The sequence below is a fragment of the Rhipicephalus microplus genome, chromosome 2 (genome assembly GCF_043290135.1).
Source record: "Rhipicephalus microplus isolate Deutch F79 chromosome 2, USDA_Rmic, whole genome shotgun sequence".
NCBI classification, from domain to species: domain Eukaryota; kingdom Metazoa; phylum Arthropoda; class Arachnida; order Ixodida; family Ixodidae; genus Rhipicephalus; species Rhipicephalus microplus.
The window spans coordinates 133,434,811-133,452,042 of NC_134701.1; the positions used below are offsets into that span (position 1 = coordinate 133,434,811).

At 48.0% G+C, this 17,232-nt stretch overlaps 17 non-coding genes across 17 annotated transcripts; all 17 read right to left on the reverse strand.

Moving 5' to 3' along the window:
* Positions 1 to 1,195: 1,195 nt before the first annotated feature.
* On the reverse strand, positions 1,196 to 1,314 carry TRNAL-UAA (transfer RNA leucine (anticodon UAA)). The gene is made up of 2 exons: positions 1,277 to 1,314; positions 1,196 to 1,241 (listed from the first exon to the last, which is right to left on the reverse strand). It is a non-coding gene; the product is annotated as a tRNA-Leu (tRNA).
* A 247-nt stretch (positions 1,315 to 1,561) lies between these two features.
* TRNAL-UAA (transfer RNA leucine (anticodon UAA)) lies at positions 1,562 to 1,680 on the reverse strand. Its single transcript has 2 exons — positions 1,643 to 1,680; positions 1,562 to 1,607 (listed from the first exon to the last, which is right to left on the reverse strand). It is a non-coding gene; the product is annotated as a tRNA-Leu (tRNA).
* A 977-nt stretch (positions 1,681 to 2,657) lies between these two features.
* Positions 2,658 to 2,776, reverse strand: TRNAL-UAA (transfer RNA leucine (anticodon UAA)). The gene is made up of 2 exons: positions 2,739 to 2,776; positions 2,658 to 2,703 (listed from the first exon to the last, which is right to left on the reverse strand). It is a non-coding gene; the product is annotated as a tRNA-Leu (tRNA).
* A 1,342-nt stretch (positions 2,777 to 4,118) lies between these two features.
* TRNAL-UAA (transfer RNA leucine (anticodon UAA)) lies at positions 4,119 to 4,237 on the reverse strand. The gene is made up of 2 exons: positions 4,200 to 4,237; positions 4,119 to 4,164 (listed from the first exon to the last, which is right to left on the reverse strand). It is a non-coding gene; the product is annotated as a tRNA-Leu (tRNA).
* A 247-nt stretch (positions 4,238 to 4,484) lies between these two features.
* TRNAL-UAA (transfer RNA leucine (anticodon UAA)) lies at positions 4,485 to 4,603 on the reverse strand. Its single transcript has 2 exons — positions 4,566 to 4,603; positions 4,485 to 4,530 (listed from the first exon to the last, which is right to left on the reverse strand). It is a non-coding gene; the product is annotated as a tRNA-Leu (tRNA).
* Positions 4,604 to 5,210: 607 nt separating this feature from the next.
* Positions 5,211 to 5,329, reverse strand: TRNAL-CAA (transfer RNA leucine (anticodon CAA)). The gene is made up of 2 exons: positions 5,292 to 5,329; positions 5,211 to 5,256 (listed from the first exon to the last, which is right to left on the reverse strand). It is a non-coding gene; the product is annotated as a tRNA-Leu (tRNA).
* A 431-nt stretch (positions 5,330 to 5,760) lies between these two features.
* Positions 5,761 to 5,879, reverse strand: TRNAL-UAA (transfer RNA leucine (anticodon UAA)). Its single transcript has 2 exons — positions 5,842 to 5,879; positions 5,761 to 5,806 (listed from the first exon to the last, which is right to left on the reverse strand). It is a non-coding gene; the product is annotated as a tRNA-Leu (tRNA).
* Positions 5,880 to 6,858: 979 nt separating this feature from the next.
* On the reverse strand, positions 6,859 to 6,977 carry TRNAL-CAA (transfer RNA leucine (anticodon CAA)). Its single transcript has 2 exons — positions 6,940 to 6,977; positions 6,859 to 6,904 (listed from the first exon to the last, which is right to left on the reverse strand). It is a non-coding gene; the product is annotated as a tRNA-Leu (tRNA).
* A 978-nt stretch (positions 6,978 to 7,955) lies between these two features.
* Positions 7,956 to 8,074, reverse strand: TRNAL-UAA (transfer RNA leucine (anticodon UAA)). Its single transcript has 2 exons — positions 8,037 to 8,074; positions 7,956 to 8,001 (listed from the first exon to the last, which is right to left on the reverse strand). It is a non-coding gene; the product is annotated as a tRNA-Leu (tRNA).
* Positions 8,075 to 9,048: 974 nt separating this feature from the next.
* Positions 9,049 to 9,167, reverse strand: TRNAL-UAA (transfer RNA leucine (anticodon UAA)). Its single transcript has 2 exons — positions 9,130 to 9,167; positions 9,049 to 9,094 (listed from the first exon to the last, which is right to left on the reverse strand). It is a non-coding gene; the product is annotated as a tRNA-Leu (tRNA).
* Positions 9,168 to 9,959: 792 nt separating this feature from the next.
* On the reverse strand, positions 9,960 to 10,078 carry TRNAL-CAA (transfer RNA leucine (anticodon CAA)). Its single transcript has 2 exons — positions 10,041 to 10,078; positions 9,960 to 10,005 (listed from the first exon to the last, which is right to left on the reverse strand). It is a non-coding gene; the product is annotated as a tRNA-Leu (tRNA).
* A 611-nt stretch (positions 10,079 to 10,689) lies between these two features.
* On the reverse strand, positions 10,690 to 10,808 carry TRNAL-UAA (transfer RNA leucine (anticodon UAA)). The gene is made up of 2 exons: positions 10,771 to 10,808; positions 10,690 to 10,735 (listed from the first exon to the last, which is right to left on the reverse strand). It is a non-coding gene; the product is annotated as a tRNA-Leu (tRNA).
* Positions 10,809 to 11,787: 979 nt separating this feature from the next.
* On the reverse strand, positions 11,788 to 11,906 carry TRNAL-CAA (transfer RNA leucine (anticodon CAA)). The gene is made up of 2 exons: positions 11,869 to 11,906; positions 11,788 to 11,833 (listed from the first exon to the last, which is right to left on the reverse strand). It is a non-coding gene; the product is annotated as a tRNA-Leu (tRNA).
* A 610-nt stretch (positions 11,907 to 12,516) lies between these two features.
* On the reverse strand, positions 12,517 to 12,635 carry TRNAL-UAA (transfer RNA leucine (anticodon UAA)). The gene is made up of 2 exons: positions 12,598 to 12,635; positions 12,517 to 12,562 (listed from the first exon to the last, which is right to left on the reverse strand). It is a non-coding gene; the product is annotated as a tRNA-Leu (tRNA).
* Positions 12,636 to 13,615: 980 nt separating this feature from the next.
* TRNAL-CAA (transfer RNA leucine (anticodon CAA)) lies at positions 13,616 to 13,734 on the reverse strand. The gene is made up of 2 exons: positions 13,697 to 13,734; positions 13,616 to 13,661 (listed from the first exon to the last, which is right to left on the reverse strand). It is a non-coding gene; the product is annotated as a tRNA-Leu (tRNA).
* A 610-nt stretch (positions 13,735 to 14,344) lies between these two features.
* On the reverse strand, positions 14,345 to 14,463 carry TRNAF-AAA (transfer RNA phenylalanine (anticodon AAA)). The gene is made up of 2 exons: positions 14,426 to 14,463; positions 14,345 to 14,390 (listed from the first exon to the last, which is right to left on the reverse strand). It is a non-coding gene; the product is annotated as a tRNA-Phe (tRNA).
* Positions 14,464 to 15,442: 979 nt separating this feature from the next.
* TRNAL-CAA (transfer RNA leucine (anticodon CAA)) lies at positions 15,443 to 15,561 on the reverse strand. The gene is made up of 2 exons: positions 15,524 to 15,561; positions 15,443 to 15,488 (listed from the first exon to the last, which is right to left on the reverse strand). It is a non-coding gene; the product is annotated as a tRNA-Leu (tRNA).
* Between the last annotated feature and the right edge of the window lie 1,671 nt (positions 15,562 to 17,232).

Below are 17,232 nucleotides of genomic sequence, written 5' to 3' on the forward strand. Positions count from 1 at the left end.
AAGTCTGGCGCCTTCGACCACTCGGCCATGCTGGAACAATATATCAGCCCCAGCAAAAAAAACACTGACTTTAGGCTGGTAGTAAAGTAAAAAAAAGATTGTCAGAAGCGGGATTCGAACCCACGTCCACATACGTGGACCAAAGGCCTCGTTTAACCCGTATCACCGGGCAATGTTTCCTTTAAGTCTGGTGCCTTAGACAACTCGGCCGTTCTGACACGATATATAAGCTCCAGCAAAAGAAGACACTGACTTTGTTCTGGTAGTAAACTAAAAAAAGTTTGTCGAAAGTGGGATTCGCACCCACGCACACATACGTTGACCTAAAGCCTCGTTCAACTCGTATGACTGCGCAAGGTTTACCTTGATTCTGGCGCCTTAGACCACTCGGAAATTCTGATACGATATGTCAGCCTCAGCAAAAGAAGCCACTGACTCTGTGCTGGTAGTAAAGTAAAAAGAATTGACGGAAGTGAGATTCGAACCCACGCACACATATGTGGACCAGAAACCTCGTTCAACTCCCATCACCGAGCAAGGTTTCCCTTCAGTCTGGCGCCTTAGACCACTCGGCCATTCTGATACAATATATCAGCCCCAGCAAAAGGAGACACTGACATTGTGTTGGTAAAAAGTATAAAAAGAGCTTCTCAGAAGTGGGATTTGAATCCACGCCCACATACGTAGACCAGAAGCCTTGTTCAACCCGTATCACTGGACAAGGCTTCCCTAAAGTCTGGCGCCTTGGACCATTCGGCCATTCTGACACGATATTTCAGCCCAGAAAAAGGAGACACTGACTTTCTTCTGGTAGTAAAGTAAAAAAATTGTCAGAAGTGGGATTCGAACCCACGCACACATACGTGGACCAGAAGCCTCGTTCAACTCGTATCACTGGGCAAGGTTTCCTTTGAGTCTGGCGCCTTAGACCACGTGGCCATTCTGATACGATATGTCAGCCCCAGCAAATGAAGACGCTGACTCTGTGCTGGTAGTAAAGTAAAAAAAGTTTGTCAGAAGTGGGATTCGAACCCACGCACACTTACGTGGCCCAGAAGCCTAGTTCAACCCGTATCACTGGGCAAGGTTTCCCTTGAGTCTGGCGCCTTAGACCACTCGGCCAATCTGACACGATATATCAGCCCCAGCAAAAAAAAACACTGACTTTATGCTGGTAGTAAAGTAACAAAAAGATTGTCAGAAGTGGGATTCGAACCCACGTCCACATACGTGGACCAAAGGCCTCGTTCAACCCGTATCACCGGGCAATGTTTCCCTTAAGTCTGGCGCCTTAGACCACTCGGCCATTCTGACACGATATATCAGCCCCAGCAAAAGAAGAGACTGACTTTGTTCTGGTAGTAAAGTAAAAAAGTTTGTCAGAAGTGGGATTCACACCCACGCACACATACGTTGACCAGAAGCCTCGTTCAACTCGTATGACTGGGCACGGTTTTCCTTGAGACTAGCGCCTTCGACCACTCGGACATTCTGACACATTGTTTTAGTCCTAACCAAAGGAGACACTGACTTTGTGCTGGTAGCAAATAAAAAAAGAGTTTGTCAGAAGTGGAATTCGAACCCACGCCCACATACGTGGACCAGAAGCCTCGTTCAACCCGTACCACTGCGCAAGGTTTCCCTTAAGTCTGGCGCCTTAGACCACTCGGCCATTCTGATACGATATGTCAGCCTCAGCAAAAGAAGACGCTGACTCTGTGCTGGTAGTAATTAAAAAAAATTGACAGAAGTGAGATTCGAACCTTCGCACACATACGTTGACCTAAAGCCTCTTTCAACTCGTATGACTGGGCACAGTTTCCATTGAGCCTGGCGCCTTTGACTACTCGGCCATTCTGACACAATATTTCAGCCCAGCAAAAGGAGGCACTGACTTTGTTCTGGTAGTAAAGTAAAAAAAGTTTGTGAGAATAGGATTCGAACCCACGCCCACATACGTTGACCAGAAGCCTCGTTCAACCCGTATCACTGGGCAAGGTTTCCCTTGAGTCTGGAGCCTTAGACCACTCGGCCATTCTGACACGAAATTTCAGCCCCAGCAAAAGGAGACACTGACTTTGTGCTGGTAGTAAAGTAAAAAAAAGAGCTTCTCAGAAGTGGGATTTCAACCCACGCCCACATACGTAGACCAGAAGCCTCGTTCAACCCGTATCACTGGGCAATGTTTCCCTTATATCTGGCGCCTTCCATTACTCGGCCATGCTGACACAATATATCAGCCCAAGCAAAAAAAACACTGACTTTATGCTGGTAGTAAAGTAAAAAAAACATTGTCAGAAGTGGGATTCGAACCCACGTCGACATACGTGGACCAAAGGCCTCGTTTAACCCGTATCACCGGGCAATGTTTCCGTAAGTCTGGTGCCTTAGACAACTCGACCGTTCTGACACGATATATAAGCTGCAGCAAAAGAAGACACTGAATTTGTTCTGGTAGTAAAGTAAAAAAAGTTTGTCAGATGTGGGATTCGCACCCACGCACACATACGTGGACCAGAAGCCTCGTTCAACTCGTATGAGTGGGCACGGTTTCCCTTGAGTCTAGCGCCTTCGACCACTCGGCCATTCTGACACAATATTTCAGCCCAGCAAAAGGAGACACTGACTTTTTTCTTGTACTAAAATAAAAAAAAGTTTGTCAGAAGTAGGATTCAAACCCACGCCCACATACGTGGACCAGAAGCCTCGTTCAACCCGTACCACTGCGCAAGGTTTCCCTTAAGTCTGGCGCCTTAGACCACTCGGCCATTCTGATACGATATGTAAGCCTGAGCAAAAGAAGACGCTGACTCTGTGCTGGTAGTAAATTAAAAAAATTGACAGAAGTGAGATTCGAACCCACGCACACATACGTGGAACAGAAGCCTCGTTCAACTCGCATCACCGGGCAAGGTTTCCCTTAAGTCTGGCGCCTTCGACCACTCGGCCATGCTGGAACAATATATCAGCCCCAGCAAAAAAAACACTGACTTTAGGCTGGTAGTAAAGTAAAAAAAAGATTGTCAGAAGCGGGATTCGAACCCACGTCCACATACGTGGACCAAAGGCCTCGTTTAACCCGTATCACCGGGCAATGTTTCCTTTAAGTCTGGTGCCTTAGACAACTCGGCCGTTCTGACACGATATATAAGCTCCAGCAAAAGAAGACACTGACTTTGTTCTGGTAGTAAAGTAAAAAAAGTTTGTCGAAAGTGGGATTCGCACCCACGCACACATACGTTGACCTAAAGCCTCGTTCAACTCGTATGACTGCGCAAGGTTTACCTTGAGTCTGGCGCCTTAGACCACTCGGAAATTCTGATACGATATGTCAGCCTCAGCAAAAGAAGCCACTGACTCTGTGCTGGTAGTAAAGTAAAAAGAATTGACGGAAGTGAGATTCGAACCCACGCACACATACGTGGACCAGAAACCTCGTTCAACTCCCATCACCGAGCAAGGTTTCCCTTCAGTCTGGCGCCTTAGACCACTCGGCCATTCTGATACAATATATCAGCCCCAGCAAAAGGAGACACTGACATTGTGTTGGTAAAAAGTATAAAAAGAGCTTCTCAGAAGTGGGATTTGAATCCACGCCCACATACGTAGACCAGAAGCCTTGTTCAACCCGTATCACTGGACAAGGCTTCCCTAAAGTCTGGCGCCTTGGACCATTCGGCCATTCTGACACGATATTTCAGCCCAGAAAAAGGAGACACTGACTTTCTTCTGGTAGTAAAGTAAAAAAATTGTCAGAAGTGGGATTCGAACCCACGCACACATACGTGGACCAGAAGCCTCGTTCAACTCGTATCACTGGGCAAGGTTTCCTTTGAGTCTGGCGCCTTAGACCACGTGGCCATTCTGATACGATATGTCAGCCCCAGCAAATGAAGACGCTGACTCTGTGCTGGTAGTAAAGTAAAAAAAGTTTGTCAGAAGTGGGATTCGAACCCACGCACACTTACGTGGCCCAGAAGCCTAGTTCAACCCGTATCACTGGGCAAGGTTTCCCTTGAGTCTGGCGCCTTAGACCACTCGGCCAATCTGACACGATATATCAGCCCCAGCAAAAAAAAAACATTGACTTTATGCTGGTAGTAAAGTAACAAAAAGATTGTCAGAAGTGGGATTCGAACCCACGTCCACATACGTGGACCAAAGGCCTCGTTCAACCCGTATCACCGGGCAATGTTTCCCTTAAGTCTGGCGCCTTAGACCACTCGGCCATTCTGACACGATATATCAGCCCCAGCAAAAGAAGAGACTGACTTTGTTCTGGTAGTAAAGTAAAAAAGTTTGTCAGAAGTGGGATTCACACCCACGCACACATACGTTGACCAGAAGCCTCGTTCAACTCGTATGACTGGGCACGGTTTTCCTTGAGACTAGCGCCTTCGACCACTCGGACATTCTGACACATTGTTTTAGTCCTAACCAAAGGAGACACTGACTTTGTGCTGGTAGCAAATAAAAAAAGAGTTTGTCAGAAGTGGAATTCGAACCCACGCCCACATACGTGGACCAGAAGCCTCGTTCAACCCGTACCACTGCGCAAGGTTTCCCTTAAGTCTGGCGCCTTAGACCACTCGGCCATTCTGATACGATATGTCAGCCTCAGCAAAAGAAGACGCTGACTCTGTGCTGGTAGTAATTAAAAAAAATTGACAGAGGTGAGATTCGAACCCACGCACACATACGTTGACCTAAAGCCTCTTTCAACTCGTATGACTGGGCACAGTTTCCATTGAGCCTGGCGCCTTTGACTACTCGGCCATTCTGACACAATATTTCAGCCCAGCAAAAGGAGGCACTGACTTTGTTCTGGTAGTAAAGTAAAAAAGTTTGTGAGAATAGGATTCGAACCCACGCCCACATACGTTGACCAGAAGCCTCGTTCAACCCGTATCACTGGGCAAGGTTTCCCTTGAGTCTGGAGCCTTAGACCACTCGGCCATTCTGACACGATATTTCAGCCCCAGCAAAAGGAGACACTGACTTTGTGCTGGTAGTAAAGTAAAAAAAATGCCGGAAGTGAGATTCGAACCCCCGCACAAATACGTGGACCAGAAGCCTCGTTAAACTCGCATCACCGCGCAAGGTTTCCCTTCAGTCTGGCGCCTTAGACCACTCGGCCATTCTGATACGATATATCAGCCCCAGCAAAAGGAGACACTGACTTTGTTCTGTTAGTGAAGTAAAAAAAAGTTTGTCAGAAGTGGGATTCGAACCCACGCCCACATACGTAGACCAGAAGCCTCGTTCAAACCGTATCACTAGGCAAGGTTTCCCTTGAGTCTGGCGCCTTAGACCACTCGGCCATTCTGACACGATATATCAGCCCCAGCAAAAGAAGAGACTGACTTCGTGCTGGTAGTAAAGTAAAAAAAAGATTGTCAGAAGTGGGATTCAAACCCACGTCGACATACTTGGACCAAAGGCCTCGTTTAACCCGTTTCACCGGGCAATGTTTCCCTTCAGTCTGGTGCCTTAGACAACTCGGCCGTTCTGACACGATATATAAGCTGCAGCAAATGAAGACACGGACTTTGTTATGGTAGTAAAGTAAAAAAGTTTGTCAGAAGTGGGATTCGTACCCACGCACACATACGTGGACCGGAAGCCTCGTTCAACTAGTATGACTGGGCACGGTTTCCCTTGAGTCTAGCGCCTTCGACCACTCGGCCATTCTGACACAATATTTCAGCCGAGCAAAAGGAGACACTGACTTTGTGCTGGTAGCAAATGAAAAAAAGAGTTTGTCAGAAGTGGGATTCGAACCCACGCCCCCATACGTGGACCAGAAGCCTCGTTCAACCCGTACCACTGCGCAAGGTTTCCCTTAAGTCTGGCGCCTTAGACCACTCGGCCATTCTGATACAATATGTCAGCCCCAGAAAAAGAAGACGCCTACTCTGTGCTGGTAGTAAAGTAAAAAAAGGAGTTTGTCTGAAGTGGGATTTGAACCCACGCCCACACACCTGGACCAGAAGCCTCGTTCAGCCCGTATCACTGAGCAAGGTTTCCCTTAAGTTTAGCGCCTTCGACCACTCGGCCATGCTGACACGATATATCAGCCCCAGCAAAAGAAGACACTGACTTTGTTCTGGTAGTAAAGTAAAAAAGTCTGTCAGAAGTTGGATTCACACCCACGCACACATACGTTGACCAGAAGCCTCGTTCAACTCGTATGACTGGGCACGGTTTCCCTTGAGACTAGCGCCTTCGACCACTCGGACATTCTGACACATTGTTTTAGTCCTAACCAAAGGAGACACTGGCTTTGTTCTTGTATTAAAATAAAAAAAGTTTGTCAGAAGTAGGATTCAAACCCACGCCCTCATACGTAGACCCGAAGCCTCGTTCACCCCGTATCACTGCGCAACGTTTACCTTGAGTCTGGCGCCTTAGACCACTCGGCCATTCTGATACGATATGTCAGCCTCAACAAAAGTAGACGCTGACTCTGTGCTGGTAGTAAAGTAAAAAAAATTGACGGATGTGAGATTCGAACCCACGCACACATACGTGGACCAGAAGCTTCGTTCAACCCGTACCACTGCGCAAGGTTTACCTTGAGTCTGGCGCCTTAGACCACTCGGCCATTCTGATACGATATGTCAGCCTCAGCAAAAGAAGACGCTGACTCTGTGCTGGTAGTAAAGTAAAAAGAATTGACGGAAGTGAGATTCGAACCCACGCACACATACGTGGACCAGAAAGCTCGTTCAACTCGCATCACCGAGCAAGGTTTCCCTTCAGTCTGGCGCCTTAGACAACTCGGCCATTCTGATACAATATATCAGCCCCAGCAAAAGGAGACACTGACTTTGTTCTGTTAGTGAAGTAAAAAAAGTTTGTCAGAAGTGGGATTCGAACCCACGCCCACATACGTGGACCAGAAGCCTCGTTCAACCCGTATCACTGGGCAAGGTTTCCCTTGAATCTGGCGCCTTAGACCACTTGGCCATTCTGACACGATATACCAGCCCCAGCAAATGAAGACGCTGACTCTGTGCTGGTAGTAAAGTAAAAAAATTGGCAGAAGTGGGATTCGAACCCATGCACACATACGTGGACCAGAAGCCTCGTTCAACCCGTATCACTGGGCAAGGTTTCAATGAGTCTGGCGCCTTAGACCACTTGGCCATTCTGACACGATATACCAGCCCCCGCAAAAGAATACACTGACTTCGTGCTGGTATTAAAGTAAAAAAAGTTTGTCAGAAGTGGGATTCGAACCCACGCACAATTACGTGACCCAGAAGCCTCGTTCAACCCGTATCACTGGGCAAGGTTTTCCTTGAGTCTGGCGCCTTAGACCACTCGGCCAATCTGACACGATATATCAGCCCCAGCAAAAAAAAACACTGACTTTATGCTGGTAGTAAAGTAACAAAAAGATTGTCAGAAGTGGGATTCGAACCCACGTCCACATACGTGGACCAAAGGCCTCGTTTAACCCGTATCACCGGGCAATGTTTCCCTTAAGTCTGGCGCCTTAGACCACTCGGCAATTCTGATACAATATATCAGCCCCAGCAAAAGGAGACACTGACTTTCTTCTGGTAGTAAAGTAAAAAAATTGTCAGAAGTGGGATTCGAACCCACGCACACATACGTGGACCAGAAGCCTCGTTCAACTCGTATCACTGGGCAAGGTTTCCTTTGAGTCTGGCGCCTTAGACCACGTGGCCATTCTGATACGATATGTCAGCCCCAGCAAATGAAGACGCTGACTCTGTGCTGGTAGTAAAGTAAAAAAATTGACAGAAGGGGGATTCGAACCCATGCACACATACGTGGACCAGAAGCCTCGTTCAACCCGTATCACTGAGCAAGGTTTCCCTTGAGTCTGGCGCCTTAGACCACTCGGCCAATCTGACACGATATATCAGCCCCAGCAAAAAAAAAAACACTGACTTTATGCTGGTAGTGTAAAGTAACAAAAAGATTGTCAGAAGTGGGATTCGAACCCACGTCCACATACGTGGACCAAAGGCCTCGTTTAACCCGTATCACCGGGCAATGTTTCCCTTAAGTCTGGCGCCTTAGACCACTCGGCCATTCTGACACGATATATCAGCCCCAGCAAAAGAAGAGACTGACTTTGTTCTGGTAGTAAAGTAAAAAAAGTTTGTCAGAAGTGGGATTCACACCCACGCACACATACGTTGACCAGAAGCCTCGTTCAACTCGTATGACTGGGCACGGTATCCCTTGAGTCTGGAGCCTTATACCACTCGGCCATTCTGACACGATATTTCAGCCCAAGCAAAAGGAGACACTGACATTGTGTGTGTAAAAAGTAAAAAAAGAGCTTCTCAGAAGTGGGATTTGAATCCGCGCCCACATACGTAGACCAGAAGCCTTGTTCAACCCGTATCACTGGACAAGGCTTCCCTAAAGTCTGGCGCCTTGGACCATTCGGCCATTCTGACACGATATTTCAGCCCAGCAAAAGGAGACACTGACTTTCTTCTGGTAGTAAAGTAAAAAAATTGTCAGAAGTGGGATTCGAACCCACGCACACATACGTGGACCAGAAGCCTCGTTCAACTCGTATCACTGGGCAAGGTTTCCTTTGAGTCTGGCGCCTTAGACCACGTGGCCATTCTGATACGATATGTCAGCCCCAGCAAATGAAGACGCTGACTCTGTGCTGGTAGTAAAGTAAAAAAATTGACAGAAGTGGGATTCGAACCCATGCACACATACGTGACCAGAAGCCTCGTTCAACCCGTATCACTGGGCAAGGTTTCCCTTGAGTCTGGCGCCTTAGACCACTTGGCCATTCTGACACGATATACCAGCCCCCGGAAAAGAATACACTGACTTCGTGCTGGTATTAAAGTAAAAAAGTTTGTCAGAAGTGGGATTCGAACCCACGCACACTTACGTGGCCCAGAAGCCTCGTTCCACCCGTATCACTGGGCAAGGTTTCCCTTGAGTCTGGCGCCTTAGACCACTCCGCCAATCTGACACGATATATCAGCTCCAGCAAAAAAAAACACTGACTTTATGCTGGTAGTAAAGTAACAAAAAGATTGTCAGAAGTGGGATTCGAACCCACGTCCACATACGTGGACCAAAGGCCTCGTTTAACCCGTATCACCGGGCAATGTTTCCCTTAAGTCTGGCGCCTTAGACCACTCGGCCATTCTGACACGATATATCAGCCCCAGCAAAAGAAGAGACTGACTTTGTTCTGGTAGTAAAGTAAAAAAGTTTGTCAGAAGTGGGATTCACACCCACGCACACATACGTTAACCAGAAGCCTCGTTCAACTCGTATGACTGGGCACGGTTTTCCTTGAGACTAGCGCCTTCGACCACTCGGACATTCTGACACATTGTTTTAGTCCTAACCAAAGGAGACACTGACTTTGTTCTGGTAGTAAAGTAAAAAAAGTTTGTGAGAATAGGATTCGAACCCACGCCCTCATACGTAGACCCGAAGCCTCGTTCACCCCGTATCACTGCGCAACGTTTACCTTGAGTCTGGCGCCTTAGACCACTCGGCCATTCTGATACGATATGTCAGCCTCAACAAAAGTAGACGCTGACTCTGTGCTGGTAGTAAAGTAAAAAAAATTGACGGATGTGAGATTCGAACCCACGCACACATACGTGGACCAGAAGCTTCGTTCAACCCGTACCACTGCGCAAGGTTTACCTTGAGTCTGGCGCCTTAGACCACTCGGCCATTCTGATACGATATGTCAGCCTCAGCAAAAGAAGACGCTGACTCTGTGCTGGTAGTAAAGTAAAAAGAATTGACGGAAGTGAGATTCGAACCCACGCACACATACGTGGATCAGAAAGCTCGTTCAACTCGCATCACCGAGCAAGGTTTCCCTTCAGTCTGGCGCCTTAGACCACTCGGCCATTCTGATACAATATATCAGCCCCAGCAAAAGGAGACACTGACTTTGTTCTGTTAGTGAAGTAAAAAAAGTTTGTCAGAAGTGGGATTCGAACCCACGCACACATACGTGGACCAGAAGCCTCGTTCAACCCGTATCACTGGGCAAGGTTTCCCTTGAGTCTGGCGCCTTAGACCACTTGGCCATTCTGACACGATATACCAGCCCCAGCAAAAGAAGACACTGACCTCGTGCTGGTATTAAAGTAAAAAAAGTTTGTCAGAAGTGGGATCCAAACCCACGCACACATACGTGGACCAGAAGCCTCGTTACACTCGTATCACTGGGCACGGTTTCCCTTAAGTCTGGCGCCTTTGACTACTCGGCCATTCTGACACAATATTTCAGCCCAGCAAAAGGAGACACTGACTTTGTTCTGGTAGTAAAGTAAAAAAAGTTTGTCAGCATAGGATTCGAACCCACGCCCACATACGTTGACCAGAAGCCTCGTTCAACCCGTATCACTGGGCAAGGTTTCCCTTGAGTCTGGAGCCTTAGACCACTCGGCCATTCTGACACGATATTTCAGCCCCAGCAAAAGGAGACACTGACTTTGTGCTGGTAGTAAAGTAAAAAAGTCTGTCAGAAGTGGGATTCACACCCACGCACACATACGTGGACCAGGAGCCTCGTTAAACTCGCATCACCGCGCAAGGTTTCCCTTCAGTTTGGCGCCTTAGACCACTCGGCCATTCTGATACGATATATCAGCCCCAGCAAAAGGAGACACTGACTTTGTTCTGTTAGTGAAGTGAAAAAAAGTTTGTCAGAAGTGGGATTCGAACCCACGCCCACATACGTGGACCAGAAGCCTCGTTCAACCCGTACCACTGCGCAAGGTTTCCCTTAAGTCTGGCGCCTTAGACCACTCGCCCATTCTGATACAATATGTCAGCTCAGAAAAAGAAGACGCTGACTGTGTGCTGGTTGTAAAGTAAAAAAAGGAGTTTGTCTGAAGTGGGATTTGAACCCACGCCCACACACCTGGACCAGAAGCCTCGTTCAGCCCGTATCACTGAGCAAGGTTTCTCTTAAGTTTGGCGCCTTCGACCACTCGGCCATGCTGACACGATATATCAGCCCCAGCAAAAGAAGACACTGACTTTGTTCTGGTAGTAAAGTAAAAAAGTCTGTCAGAAGTGGGATTCACACCCACGCACACATACGTTGACCAGGAGCATCGTTCAACTCGTATGACTGGGCACGGTTTCCCTTGAGACTAGCGCCTTCGACCACTCGGACATTCTGACACATTGTTTTAGTCCTAACCAAAGGAGACACTGGCTTTGTTCTTGTAGTAAAATAAAAAAAGTTTGTCAGAAGTGGGATTCAAACCCACGCCCTCATACATAGACCCGAAGCCTCGTTCACCCCGTATCACTGCGCAACGTTTACCTTGAGTCTGGCGCCTTAGACCACTCGGCCATTCTGATACGATATGTCAGCCTCAACAAAAGTAGACGCTGACTCTGTGCTGGTAGTAAAGTAAAAAAAAATTGACGGATGTGAGATTCGAACCCACGCACACATACGTGGACCAGAAGCTTCGTTCAACCCGTACCACTGCGCAAGGTTTACCTTGAGTCTGGCGCCTTAGACCACTCGGCCATTCTGATACGATATGTCAGCCTCAGCAAAAGAAGACGCTGACTCTGTGCTGGTAGTAAAGTAAAAAGAATTGACGGAAGTGAGATTCGAACCCACGCACACATACGTGGATCAGAAAGCTCGTTCAACTCGCATCACCGAGCAAGGTTTCCCTTCAGTCTGGCGCCTTAGACCACTCGGCCATTCTGATACAATATATCAGCCCCAGCAAAAGGAGACACTGACTTTGTTCTGTTAGTGAAGTAAAAAAAGTTTGTCAGAAGTGGGATTCGAACCCACGCCCACATACGTGGACCAGAAGCCTCGTTCAACCCGTATCACTGGGCAAGGTTTCCCTTGAGTCTGGCGCCTTAGACCACTTGGCCATTCTGACACGATATACCAGCCCCAGCAAAAGAAGACACTGACCTCGTGCTGGTATTAAAGTAAAAAAAGTTTGTCAGAAGTGGGATCCAAACCCACGCACACATACGTGGACCAGAAGCCTCGTTACACTCGTATCACTGGGCACGGTTTCCCTTAAGTCTGGCGCCTTTGACTACTCGGCCATTCTGACACAATATTTCAGCCCAGCAAAAGGAGACACTGACTTTGTTCTGGTAGTAAAGTAAAAAAAGTTTGTCAGCATAGGATTCGAACCCACGCCCACATACGTTGACCAGAAGCCTCGTTCAACCCGTATCACTGGGCAAGGTTTCCCTTGAGTCTGGAGCCTTAGACCACTCGGCCATTCTGACACGATATTTCAGCCCCAGCAAAAGGAGACACTGACTTTGTGCTGGTAGTAAAGTAAAAAAAATGCCGGAAGTGAGATTCGAACCCACGCACACATACGTGGACCAGAAGCCTCGTTAAACTCGCATCACCGCGCAAGGTTTCCCTTCAGTCTGGCGCCTTAGACCACTCGGCCATTCTGATACGATATATCAGCCCCAGCAAAAGGAGACACTGACTTTGTTCTGTTAGTGAAGTGAAAAAAAGTTTGTCAGAAGTGGGATTCGAACCCACGCCCACATACGTGGACCAGAAGCCTCGTTCAACCCGTACCACTGCGCAAGGTTTCCCTTAAGTCTGGCGCCTTAGACCACTCGGCCATTCTGATACAATATGTCAGCCCCAGAAAAAGAAGACGCTGACTGTGTGCTGGTTTTAAAGTAAAAAAAGGAGTTTGTCTGAAGTGGGATTTGAACCCACGCCCACACACCTGGACCAGAAGCCTCGTTCAGCCCGGATCACTGAGCAAGGTTTCCCTTAAGTTTGGCGCCTTCGACCACTCGGCCATGCTGACACGATATATCAGCCCCAGCAAAAGAAGACACTGACTTTGTTCTGGTAGTAAAGTAAAAAAGTCTGTCAGAAGTGGGATTCACACCCACACACACATACGTTGACCAGGAGCCTCGTTCAACTCGTATGACTGGGCACGGTTTCCCTTGAGACTAGCGCCTTCGACCACTCGGACATTCTGACACATTGTTTTAGTCCTAACCAAAGGAGACACTGGCTTTGTTCTTGTAGTAAAATAAAAAAAGTTTGTCAGAAGTAGGATTCAAACCCACGCCCTCATACGTAGACCCGAAGCCTCGTTCACACCGTATCACTGCGCAACGTTTACCTTGAGTCTGGCGCCTTAGACCACTCGGCCATTCTGATACGATATGTCAGCCTCAACAAAAGTAGACGCTGACTCTGTGCTGGTAGTAAAGTAAAAAAAAATTGACGGATGTGAGATTCGAACCCACGCACACATACGTGGACCAGAAGCTTCGTTCAACCCGTACCACTGCGCAAGGTTTACCTTGAGTCTGGCGCCTTAGACCACTCGGCCATTCTGATACGATGTGTCAGCCTCAGCAAAAGAAGACGCTGACTCTGTGCTGGTAGTAAAGTAAAAAGAATTGACGGAAGTGAGATTCGAACCCACGCACACATACGTGGATCAGAAAGCTCGTTCAACTCGCATCACCGAGCAAGGTTTCCCTTCAGTCTGGCGCCTTAGACCACTCGGCCATTCTGATACAATATATCAGCCCCAGCAAAAGGAGACACTGACTTTGTTCTGTTAGTGAAGTAAAAAAAGTTTGTCAGAAGTGGGATTCGAACCCACGCCCACATACGTGGACCAGAAGCCTCGTTCAACCCGTATCACTGGGCAAGGTTTCCCTTGAGTCTGGCGCCTTAGACCACTTGGCCATTCTGACACGATATACCAGCCCCAGCAAAAGAAGACACTGACCTCGTGCTGGTATTAAAGTAAAAAAAGTTTGTCAGAAGTGGGATCCAAACCCACGCACACATACGTGGACCAGAAGCCTCGTTACACTCGTATCACTGGGCACGGTTTCCCTTAAGTCTGGCGCCTTTGACTACTCGGCCATTCTGACACAATATTTCAGCCCAGCAAAAGGAGACACTGACTTTGTTCTGGTAGTAAAGTAAAAAAAGTTTGTCAGCATAGGATTCGAACCCACGCCCACATACGTTGACCAGAAGCCTCGTTCAACCCGTATCTCTGGGCAAGGTTTCCCTTGAGTCTGGAGCCTTAGACCACTCGGCCATTCTGACACGATATTTCAGCCCCAGCAAAAGGAGACACTGACTTTGTGCTGGTAGTAAAGTAAAAAAAATGCCGGAAGTGAGATTCGAACCCACGCACACATACGTGGACCAGAAGCCTCGTTAAACTCGCATCACCGCGCAAGGTTTCCCTTCAGTCTGGCGCCTTAGACCACTCGGCCATTCTGATACGATATATCAGCCCCAGCAAAAGGAGACACTGACTTTGTTCTGTTAGTGAAGTGAAAAAAAGTTTGTCAGAAGTGGGATTCGAACCCACGCCCACATACGTGGACCAGAAGCCTCGTTCAACCCGTACCACTGCGCAAGGTTTCCCTTTAGTCTGGCGCCTTAGACCACTCGGCCATTCTGATACAATATGTCAGCCCCAGAAAAAGAAGACGCTGACTGTGTGCTGGTTTTAAAGTAAAAAAAGGAGTTTGTCTGAAGTGGGATTTGAACCCACGCCCACACACCTGGACCAGTAGCCTCGTTCAGCCCGTATCACTGAGCAAGGTTTCTCTTAAGTTTGGCGCCTTCGACCACTCGGCCATGCTGACACGATATATCAGCCCCAGCAAAAGAAGACACTGACTTTGTTCTGGTAGTAAAGTAAAAAAGTCTGTCAGAAGTGGGATTCACACCCACGCACACATACGTTGACCAGGAGCCTCGTTCAACTCGTATGACTGGGCACTGTTTCCCTTGAGACTAGCGCCTTCGACCACTCGGACATTCTGACACATTGTTTTAGTCCTAACCAAAGGAGACACTGGCTTTGTTCTTGTAGTAAAATAAAAAAAGTTTGTCAGAAGTAGGATTCAAACCCACGCCCTCATACGTAGACCCGAAGCCTCGTTCACCCCGTATCACTGCGCAACGTTTACCTTGAGTCTGGCGCCTTAGACCACTCGGCCATTCTGATACGATATGTCAGCCTCAACAAAAGTAGACGCTGACTCTGTGCTGGTAGTAAAGTAAAAAAAATTGACGGATGTGAGATTCGAACCCACGCACACATACGTGGACCAGAAGCTTCGTTCAACCCGTACCACTGCGCAAGGTTTACCTTGAGTCTGGCGCCTTAGACCACTCGGCCATTCTGATACGATATGTCAGCCTCAGCAAAAGAAGACGCTGACTCTGTGCTGGTAGTAAAGTAAAAAGAATTGACGGAAGTGAGATTCGAACCCACGCACACATACGTGGTTCAGAAAGCTCGTTCAACTCGCATCACCGAGCAAGGTTTTCCTTCAGTCTGCCGCCTTAGACCACTCGACCATTCTGATACAATATATCAGCCCCAGCAAAAGGAGACACTGACTTTGTCCTGTTAGTGCAGTAAAAAAAGTTTGTCAGAAGTGGGATTCGAACCCACGCCCACATACGTGGACCAGAAGCCTCGTTCAACCCGTATCACTGGGCAAGGTTTCCCTTGAGTCTGGCGCCTTAGACCACTTGGCCATTCTGACACGATATACCAGCCCCAGCAAAAGAAGACACTGACCTCGTGCTGGTATTAAAGTAAAAAAAGTTTGTCAGAAGTGGGATCCAAACCCACGCACACATACGTGGACCAGAAGCCTCGTTACACTCGTATCACTGGGCACGGTTTCCCTTAAGTCTGGCGCCTTTGACTACTCGGCCATTCTGACACAATATTTCAGCCCAGCAAAAGGAGACACTCACTTTGTTCTGGTAGTAACGTAAAAAAAGTTTGTCAGCATAGGATTCGAACCCACGCCCACATACGTTGACCAGAAGCCTCGTTCAACCCGTATCAATGGGCAAGGTTTCCCTTGAGTCTGGAGCCTTAGACCACTCGGCCATTCTGACACGATATTTCAGCCCCAGCAAAAGGAGACACTGACTTTGTGCTGGTAGTAAAGTAAAAAAAATGCCGGAAGTGAGACTCGAACCCACGCACACGTACGTGGACCAGAAGCCTCGTTAAACTCGCATCACCGCGCAAGGTTTCCCTTCAGTCTGGCGCCTTAGACCACTCGGCCATTCTGATACGATATATCAGCCCCAGAAAAAGAAGACGCTGACTGTGTGCTGGTTGTAAAGTAAAAAAAGGAGTTTGTCTGAAGTGGGATTTGAACCCACGCCCACACACCTGGACCAGAAGCCTCGTTCAGCCCGTATCACTGAGCAAGGTTTCTCTTAAGTTTGGCGCCTTCGACCACTCGGCCATGCTGACACGATATATCAGCCCCAGCAAAAGAAGACACTGACTTTGTTCTGGTAGTAAAGTAAAAAAGTCTGTCAGAAGTGGGATTCACACCCACGCACACATACGTTGACCAGGAGCATCGTTCAACTCGTATGACTGGGCACGGTTTCCCTTGAGACTAGCGCCTTCGACCACTCGGACATTCTGACACATTGTTTTAGTCCTAACCAAAGGAGACACTGGCTTTGTTCTTGTAGTAAAATAAAAAAAGTTTGTCAGAAGTGGGATTCAAACCCACGCCCTCATACATAGACCCGAAGCCTCGTTCACCCCGTATCACTGCGCAACGTTTACCTTGAGTCTGGCGCCTTAGACCACTCGGCCATTCTGATACGATATGTCAGCCTCAACAAAAGTAGACGCTGACTCTGTGCTGGTAGTAAAGTAAAAAAAAATTGACGGATGTGAGATTCGAACCCACGCACACATACGTGGACCAGAAGCTTCGTTCAACCCGTACCACTGCGCAAGGTTTACCTTGAGTCTGGCGCCTTAGACCACTCGGCCATTCTGATACGATATGTCAGCCTCAGCAAAAGAAGACGCTGACTCTGTGCTGGTAGTAAAGTAAAAAGAATTGACGGAAGTGAGATTCGAACCCACGCACACATACGTGGATCAGAAAGCTCGTTCAACTCGCATCACCGAGCAAGGTTTCCCTTCAGTCTGGCGCCTTAGACCACTCGGCCATTCTGATACAATATATCAGCCCCAGCAAAAGGAGACACTGACTTTGTGCTGGTAGTAAAGTAAAAAAAATGCCGGAAGTGAGACTCGAACCCACGCACACGTACGTGGACCAGAAGCCTCGTTAAACTCGCATCACCGCGCAAGGTTTCCCTTAAGTCTGGCGCCTTAGACCACTCGGCCATTCTGATACAATATGTCAGCCCCAGAAAAAGAAGAC